This window comes from Gossypium raimondii, chromosome 3, assembly GCF_025698545.1.
Source record: "Gossypium raimondii isolate GPD5lz chromosome 3, ASM2569854v1, whole genome shotgun sequence".
NCBI classification, from domain to species: Eukaryota; Viridiplantae; Streptophyta; class Magnoliopsida; order Malvales; family Malvaceae; genus Gossypium; species Gossypium raimondii.
The window spans coordinates 14537437-14547562 of NC_068567.1; positions in this window are offsets into that span (position 1 = coordinate 14537437).

Genomic DNA, 10126 nt, shown 5'->3' on the forward strand with positions numbered 1-10126 from the left:
ATTTTGTTCAATTTAGTCCAAAGTCAATTTTATCGATACAAACACATTTCCCATGTCATCTTAATATCAAAAAATCATTATCAATCCTTAATTTTTCTAATTGGTTACTTTACACTTTAACCCTCATACTTTTCCAAGTTTTCAATTTAGTCATTTTCCATATTTTCACATTCAAAATTTACTTCATTGATGTAACACCCATTGCCCGGTCCGGTCACCGGACCTGAGCTACAAGAGGTTACCTATAACCCTCTAGACCCGGCCCAAACGTTATGACCAAATCTTGAAGATTACATTGGCCATGATAATGGCCTAATAAAACATTTTAGAAATTATCTCTTAAAACATCCCTTTGCGAAAACTGAAGGTTGTGTGATTTAATTTTTTTTTTAGAAATTCGATCTTATGTTCAAATAAAAAATGTCAAGATTCAAAAAAAAATTGCAGCGGAAAATGTCATTTTGAAAATCATAAGATTGATATTGATATTTTGGAAATCATCGATTTTGTGATGGATTTAAAAAAAAAATCAAGTATTCAATTTAAAATCGTTACTTTTAGTCTAATAAATTTTGTTATAAAAATAGTCAGCCATTTTAGTTTTTTTCTTCAAATTATTTAAATTATAATTTAACTTAACAAATCATGCAGAAAAGAAAAACCCCAAAACATTATCCAAAGTTCCCAAATCAGAAATCCAAACCAAAGTCTCAAAATTAAAGTCCATAAAGCATGAACACAAACCAAAAATGTCCAATACCACTACTTGCAAGGTTTTTCGAAAAATAACCATGAGTACCTCCATAGCCAAGCCCATCCTAGCCTCGGTTATCTGAAATCAAAGCTTGAAAGGGGTGAGCTTAAAAAAGCTCAGTGTAGGTCTTAAATAGTAATTATTTTACAAAAATAATTCATTACAACATCATATTAATCAGTCCATAACATATATAAGTTACTCAATTATAAATCAGATATGGCAGATTGTGTAATGACGTAACCAATGCAACATTTTCAGAATACAATACAGATATTAAAACTTAAATCCTACCCAACTCTGCTACACACCATACAGAGTTCCCCAGAACTAATCCAACCAATAACACACCATAGTGTGGTTGAACCACCAGAAATTGCACATTTACTGCCAGATACACAATGTTGTGGACAAGCCACCAGAAATGTAGATTTACTCCCAAATACTTCCTTCATACATTTTCCTACCTCATGCATGTGTTATGGCAACAGAATAGATTTTTCAATAGCATGCTTTACATGCGAATCGAATTATCAGAGTATGGTATGCTTGACATGCGAGTCAAATCTCATATTTTTACAAATAATTTCACAATAGCATGCTTTATCAAGCAAATCAGAGCATCATAGTAGGGCATAATCAACATACAAATCCTTAGATCAAGATTTAGTAACATATATTATTTCCATATAAATAAGTATACCATATTTTTATAAGCCATAAATCACATGACATGAGTGATGGAAATCATATATTATCGTACATCTTAGAATCATCCAATAAACCAATCACACCACAGAATCACAGAATTTCGGGATTTACTTACTTGTTATCCTCGCTTATTGGTTTTATCGATTTCTATGAATATAATTGTATTCACATAATCACAATATTTAATATCAATATCCATAAGTAATACACTTACTATATATATATAAAAATATATTCTTCATCATTATTTATTTAATCGTAATATCGAATAATATCACTTAAATCCCCACACCTTAGATTTGATGGATTAGACCTCAATTCCACTTCGAAAAAGATGAATCTGATTTTCCTTGAGTCACTATGTTAAATAAAAATATGTGTTAGTACCGATCTAACGAAATAATAATATTCCCTTAAATAAATAACACTGATTCGTCACTACTTACGCAAAAAGATCGTCAACTATCACCCCTTTCTACATATTTACGAGTATTCTTCAATGATGAACGAATCCAAATAGTTAGATCCTTGTTCAATAAAAAATAATACTTCGAAAATATAATTCTTACGATAATTATTCATACTTACAATTAAATGGAGAGAAAATGGATTGGCAACGAAATCCTGAAAAATCAAAAAAAAATCCCTATAATTGGAAAATAAAAGAGTTTAAATAAAATAATAATTTGAAATATGATCTTTAATAAAGAAAAATCAAATTTAGGAGTTTACAAGAGGATTTTTGGAAAGAGGAGAAGAAAAGAAGAAAAATGGAAAAAAAATAGATGGTGGCCGACAATGACGGCGCGACAGCGACATTGGTATGACAATAGCAGTGGTGGGGAAGGAAAGTGGTGGGGCTACCGAGTATGGTGGAGGAGGGGAAGAGATTTGAAGAAAAATGGCTTCAAAAGTGTTGAAAAATAATCGAAAAAGCCGAAAGCGATGGAGAAGAAGGTGGTGGACGGAAAAGGAGGAGAGAAGAGAAAAAAATGAGTAAAAAATGAAAAATGAGGTTTTGGGAAAGCTAGGGTCGGTCAAAGGTAGTCAACAACTCATTTTGGGTAAATTTTGAGACAAAGGGAGTGAAAAGGGGGATTTTGCACAAAAAGGAAAGTAGAAAGGGGCTATGGAAGGAAATTTTGACTCAATAAAAGGAAGGAGAATCTCCCCATTTTATGGAAAGACTTGGACGGCAAGGGGAAGTGTTGGCCTTCTAGAATGGTCAACAATTACGGTTAAGATGGTAAGGAAAATTCGAACATGGGACCTCTAACAATCAATTAACATAGTAAACTACAAGGCCTTTTTCTTCCTTATGATACAAATTTTCACAATTTAATAAATAAATTATAGGCGTCACATTATCATGCGAAACTCACATAACATACGCATACTTCAAACAAACATGGCAAACCATGTCGAGAACTAAATAGGTGGCAGATTGATCTAGCGGGTCATTCATCTACGTATTTAATTTCAAAAAGTTAAGCGGACATTTAATTTGGAAAATTTCTTGCGGATACCTAAAATGTTGGACTGTTCCACGGATAACCCATACTATGATAAGTCCCGTGAAACTTAAAACGCGAAACATAACATAACTGAGTTCATTTTATTTTCATACACCATGGCAGTCTAAGTCATCACCTTTAAAATTTTAACATGTTTGTTTACAAATAATCAATCTATTATATACATGCCTCTTAGCTAAAACCTAACAAAATCAATAGTCTACCACAATTCTTGGTGGATAGTGTGAACTTCCTATTGATCCAATCAACACGCTCTAAACTTTCAAAATCTACAAGATAAAAATAATCTAGGCGTAAGTATTAAAAATGCTTCGTAAGCTCATAAAAATTTGACAGTTAACTTACCTCACATAATAATTATATGTTAATTTAATATGCAACGCAGATTACCTATCAACAACACAATCTGTCAACAATGTAAGTGTGTATACTTTATCTCATACAGTATATCAAGTATGCTACATGATACAATAACACTTTTCATATCTAATTCATTCTCATACCTTTCACTGGTGTGAACTCTCATTTTAATAGTTAAGTCTTCCATTACCCCTCCTTCCTTAATTCACCAACTTCACAACTCGCATATTTTATATTATCCGATGAACAACATAAAAGAACTCAAAACACAGGTACATTTCAACATCAGGGGCTCGTCTGAGCTAATCATGTGCAGAGGTGTCAGGTTACCTATCAAGGCTAAACATTTATCAACACAATGAAAGTCTGGCCAGGGCTATATATACATGTAAGGTTACCAGTCCAAGCTAAATCTGTGCCACATGTATCTTTGAGTCCGCAACAAATGCTGGACCTCAGAATCATCAGGAAATAACATATATCATGTGTATGAGTCTTTTACTACGTTCATCAAGACGCATTCATTTTGTAAACTCATTCGCATTCCTTTGTATCATAATTCAATATATCTTCTCTATATATTTAACAAATCAAATTTGACTTACCAAATTTTCAATTGTACAATTAAAGAAAAAAAAGAAAGTTACACAACGTTTAAATTTTATAAACTTACCTGGAGGAATGATAACACGCCACAATAAATTTACTTAACAACTTTTCCTTTCTCGCGATCTTCTCTCGATGGGTTCAAATCTTGATCTATAACATAATTTAATTCAATTTTTTATCAACCATTCATTCATCAGTTTATGAAACATATAAGTCAGTTCAATTCTATCACTCTAGATTTCGCTTAAATCTAACACATTAAATAGTCGGACCCTTTTATAACGAAGTTTATAGAAATCTTAAGCCAGTTTCAAAATGTCTGCACTTTAGTCATGATATTCAAAACCAAAGAAAATCGCATTATACCAGGTTACCTTTTTTTCATAGCCTCTCTTCTAAACTAATCGTTTAACACCACCATTGCAAGCATTCAATAATGGTAATCCCATGAAATCTTTAACAGTTTTAGAAACAAACACCACTATTAGCTAGATTGGAGCATGACCATTTCAAAAACATCAAATTCAAGCAAAACGGTCTCAAATTAGCTTACCATGCAAGAGCACAAAGTTTGGCCGAGTTTTCCTAATTTAACAAAGAATAAAGACGGTGATGAAGAATATTGAAAGAAAGAAAAATGAATTTGTCTCCCCTCTATCCACTATGTTACGGTATATATATACATCTCTAATCTAATTATTAATTAAAATTAACACCATTACATGTAAAGTAAAGCTAACACCTGTCCAGCCGCTATCTACAAAATGGCTAAATTGTCATTTTAGTCCCTAATCGATTAATGTATTATCATTAGCAAAAAGAAATCCATAATGGTCAACTGTTTTCATTTGTACGATTTCATCCCTGTACTATGATCAATTCCCTAATCAATCAATTTTTTTGAACTAAAATTTCATATAACACTATATTGAACCAATGACTATTAAATTTTAATATCGATGGACTCGGTTACCGAAAAACGAGATTTCAAAACCCCCATTTAAAAACGGACGATTACGATTGATTTCCAACAATAAATTATCATGGTTCCTTTAAAACTTCTCTTTAATGATCTTATTTTTGAATTTTCTCATAAACTCACAATAACGAATTTCAAAATAGTACTGAATTTGGGATGTTAAAGAAAATGACTAAGTGACAATCCGTTAGTTTCATTTCAACTTACGGACAGCCACAATGAGAAAACTTTGTAATTAGTTAATTTTTAAAATGCAAGGTTAATATTATAGATAAATTTAAGGCTTAATATTTAGTCTTTTAAAGTTTAGGATTTATGTTTTAATTTACTATTATAATTTATTGTTTAGGGTTTTAGGATTTTATTATTTAGAATTTAGGGCATAAAATTTTAGAATTTAAGATATAAGGTTTATATTTTAGGTTTAACCCATAAATTGGTATCTAAATATATCCTTTTTTCATCTTAGTATCTAATTTTTTTACACAAGTGATACGAACTATTTTTTCCCCCAATGTGGTACATTCGTTAATCCAATTGTTAAGTCTATTATGATGTAATTACACTTTGTTAACCAAACATGTATAAAGAATTATAATTCCTTGTAACTACAAGAGGATGTATTCAGGGACGAAACCAAGAAAGTTGGCAGGGTCCTCGACAATCCCTAAAATGAAATATTTCCCTTTTAGCCCATTTATAATTTATTGATACCATTGCAACATTTCTTTTATGATACATAACCAAGGTAACATTTTGACATATATTTCATGCCTAAATAATTGAAGCGAATAGAAAATACTTCACTTAATCCGCTATATAAAAAAATATTTATTTTTATCCACTATCCCTAACTTATTGGTTTGATTGAATAGGTTTATGGAATATCCTATCCGATGCGAATAGTGGAATAGAGAAAGAAAGAGGGCTGGCCCAAAAATTGGTGTGAAGGTAGCCCACTTTTATTTCTTTTTTGCCTAATATATTATAAATCATTTAAAAAAACAAAAATAACTGTCTTTCCATCAAATTTAACCCATCGAATTAAACTATTTTAGTTAATCAATTGGTCATCGTATTTAATTCGGTCGAAGATTAGTAAAGGATCAAAAAATAAACTTTAAATTAATTTGATTTACAAAAATATTTTTAAACTAAAAAAATAAAAAGTAAGAAAAGAAAGAAGTCCTATTTTTTTTTCTTCCCATCCTCAAACTCAAAACAAAATTTAGGTGGGCGTTGCTTACATCCGACCATCTTCTATCCTTCTAGACTTCTTCGAATCTTTTTCTTTTTTATTTCATTACTCAAGTCTCAAACTTTCTTCTTTTTAATGTAGTGTTTATTAAGATGATTTTAAATCAGTGTTGTTATTAGGTTATTGGTTGTTTTGTTTTTAATTAAAAGCAAAGAAAAATAACATTGCAATTGTAATTTTTCATGTTTCAAACTTATTTGAACAAAACAAATATATATAAATTTCGATTAATTAGATTAACCGTCCAAATTAATCAAAATTATTTCAGTCAATTAAAAGATTTTTAAAAAACTTTGGTTACGCTAATAGTTAAAGCTTTTATTATTTCAATTAATTTAATTAATAGTAATTTTATTCGATATTAATTGAACGACCGTTTCAACGCCTCTACTTTAAATCACATTATAATTTTAAAACTATAAGGATGGCAGCTATTGTTCATTTCTTACTATATATTTAAGTAATTTTAAAAAAAATAGTAACTATTGCTAAGATAAAAATGTAAATAATTTTGTAAATGAGATTTTGAGAGCTCTTGTAATTTTTAGGAGAGTAATTTTATTTCATTTTAAAAATTAAATTACGTATATAACTTTACTAATATATATTTTTTGTTATATAAATTTGGTTTATGGGTATTTTCTTAATTGAGTTAATATTCGATTAATTTTTTTATATAATACTAGAGATAGGGAATGAGGGTAATACAGTTCAAATTCGTGCTAAACAGATGTCTGATAAGAGATTTAATCATCGCTCCATTCAAAGTCAAGACAGTATTCGATTAATTCTTGACACCAATTCAATTAGTGTAATGCCCTAATTTATTAAGCTTTGTTTTTTGAACTTTCTTATAAATAAGTATTACTTTAGTGGTTAAGTGATATGGGTGTGTGCTTGAGGTCTAGGGTTTAAGTTTCACTTTTGGAAATTTTGCTATTTTTTTGTTCCTAGCCTTATCCCTAGTGGTTGGGCTTATGTTATATTTTCGATCAACTCATATCAAAATGTGTCTGCTGGTTCAAGTGGTATCTATTAGTTTGTCATAAGGTCTTGTGTTTGAACCCTCGTGTGAGTAAAAGATGTTAATTCTTGCTTCTGTGAGTGTGTGGCGGTTGTGTAGTAGAAGTTGAATGGAACTGATACTCTGTGGTAGTGGATGAGTGTTAGTGTGTCGGTTTTGGGGGATTTGTTAGCTGATGGGGAGTAGGAATTGGGATATTATTTTATTTTCGTTTTTGTTTTTGTTTCCCCAAAATTCTCTTCCCCTTTTGACGTTCTTCTCTCTTCGTTTCTTTGCCTTTTCTTTTTTCTGCTTTCATCAATTTTGGTCACAAATTCTTGCTAATCGTTGCGTTTCGAATCTTCGGTTTCTTCGTGCGGCTTCATAGGTAAGGGTTCGTTGTGGTTTTGGAATGAATCTTTGTTGATGTCTTAGTATTTGATTTGATGTATAAGTTGAATCTATGTATTGTTTTGCTAGGTGATATTCAAGAAATTCGAGGCTCTCCAATTGCATAGTAAAGTTTACGGGCTACCATGGACGTGGGTAAGCATTGGAAATGATTATGAGTGCAATCTTTTAGTTGAAATTGTTTATGGTTGCATTGTATTCGAGTGGTGACTTGATTGAAATTGAAGAGTTAAGATTGATTTTGGGAGTTTTATTGATGAATTTTAGGTTTTGGTTATCTCGTGGGAGCATTCACATCAAATTTGAGCCAGTTGTGTAACGAGAAACTCAAAAAACGGCAACCGACGAAAACCAAAAATTGGGTCTGTCGATGCCACACGGCTGTATGCCTGGCCGTGTGCGAGACACGACCATGTGACGAGTGTGTGTTAGGCCGTGTGTGATACACGGCCCAGGCCATTTTGGGTCGTGTGGGCCACACAAATGTGTGGCCTGTGAGCCAAGCAGTGTAGGCCACACGGGCAAGGTCATTTTGGGCATGTAGGCCCACACGGGCATGTGAGCCCAAATTTTAATTTTTTCCCTAAGGTCATACATGTCGTCTCGATCGGCTGTGGGCCTTCTATAGGGTCAGTATATGTGGTATAAACCTTAAAGCATGAAATCTGCTACTCTGTTAGATTGAAATTGAAGTAAATAACCTTAATATGAGTATTATGAAATACGGTATGTATGATATGTTCTGTTACGTATAATCATGTGTAATATTTGTTATACGAGCATGCATGATATGTTAATTTTGATATCTGTTAAACCGTTTCATCTTATATTCTGTCTGTATCTAGCTATGGGGTGGGTTTTGTATTATAAGGAGAAAGTGTTCTGTATGAAGCGGTATCTCGCCATTATGCTGGCAGCATTGCTGCGATTATTTTGAAAAGTGTCGTATAGACACTATGCGGTGTGTAGGGTTGGGTGGGTGTTTTATACCCCACATAGTGTGATGGGATGGTCGGAGTTGGTGTGTAGAGGATGGGGGTAGGATTTTGCATATTTGTATCTGTATAATTCTGATTTTGTAAAAGGTTTACATCTATATCTGTTCTGCATGAGATTGAATCTGAATTTCTGTTTATATATGCGTTACATACTGATTTTCAAAACTCACTCTTTGTTTGTTTATTCTGTTCAGGTAACCCTCAGATTTAGGCGGGTTGATGCGACGGAAACTCAGTGGTGACCACATTTCCATAAATTTCATTCTTTTAAAATTAGTTTAAACTTTTCTGGTTTTTGAGAGTTTAATAATTTTAGGACTATCCAAAATTTTTAGGGCTACCTTTGGTTTTGGATTTTATTTTGGTTTTCTAAGCGTAACAACTGATAAAATGATTTTTTTTAAATAACAACTTTTCTGAAATAACTGTTTTCAAAAAACAATTTGATTTTCCAAAATATGACATTTTAAAGAAACCCCGCTGTAAAACATTCGGTTTAGTAGAAATGTGTAAACGAGCAACCATTTTAAATCAAATAACTATATCAATAAGTTTTCCAAACAAATTGGACATACTAAGGCACAACGGTCACGATGATTTGTGAGTAATAAAGAAGTTGTTTTTAAATTTTCTTTGTAACACTTCCAAATTTGACTATAACGTCTAGGCCGGGTTTTTGGGTGTTACAATTAGATAACTTATTTATAACTAGATTCTTGTTACACTCACAATGTGGATGAAATAAAAATACAATATTAAAATTATATTTATAAAAAAATTAATTAACAATCCAATTATGAGTTAAATGGTGAACTGTTTATAAATAGATATCTTTTAAGCTTAAATTCAACTCTTAAACCCTTTAATTTTATTTATTTTATTTAAATATTTCATAATAAAAATATTATTCTTCATTACTTTATTAAAAAAACTGTAATACCCTAATATTGCCCGGCCCAATAAATAATACAAACTAAAAATATTAATAAGTAAATGTCCAAATACATAAGGCCTAACGGGGCCCAACCCGTTTTAACCTAAACTCCCCACCGTCCAACCCATTACAGGCCCAAATCAGAAGTCCAAACTAGCCTAAACTTGGGGCATCAAAAACCCTAGAGCACCAAACAATTCCCAGCCAAGAAGAATGCATTACGGCTCCATCGCCACTGGCCACGTCCCCAGCTCGTATAGCCTCCGTACCTGTAAAACGAACAACAGCACTAGACAAAGAAAAGGAGAATAGCATAGGGGAAAACGAAGAACGAAACAAAAAAGAGAGCAACAAAAAGAAAATAAAAAAGAGGGCAGAGAAAAAGAGATGTAATTTTGATTTATTTTCTTTTGATTCGGCTATATAAGGCCATTTTTATCGTTTTGTAAGGGACACACAGAGAGATACGGAAAGAAATTGAATACAAAATTCAAAAAAACGATTCAAAAAAGAGAAAAGAATACATCATCTAGGTGATTCTCCGATTTCGTTCCAGATTTTATCTTTATTTTTT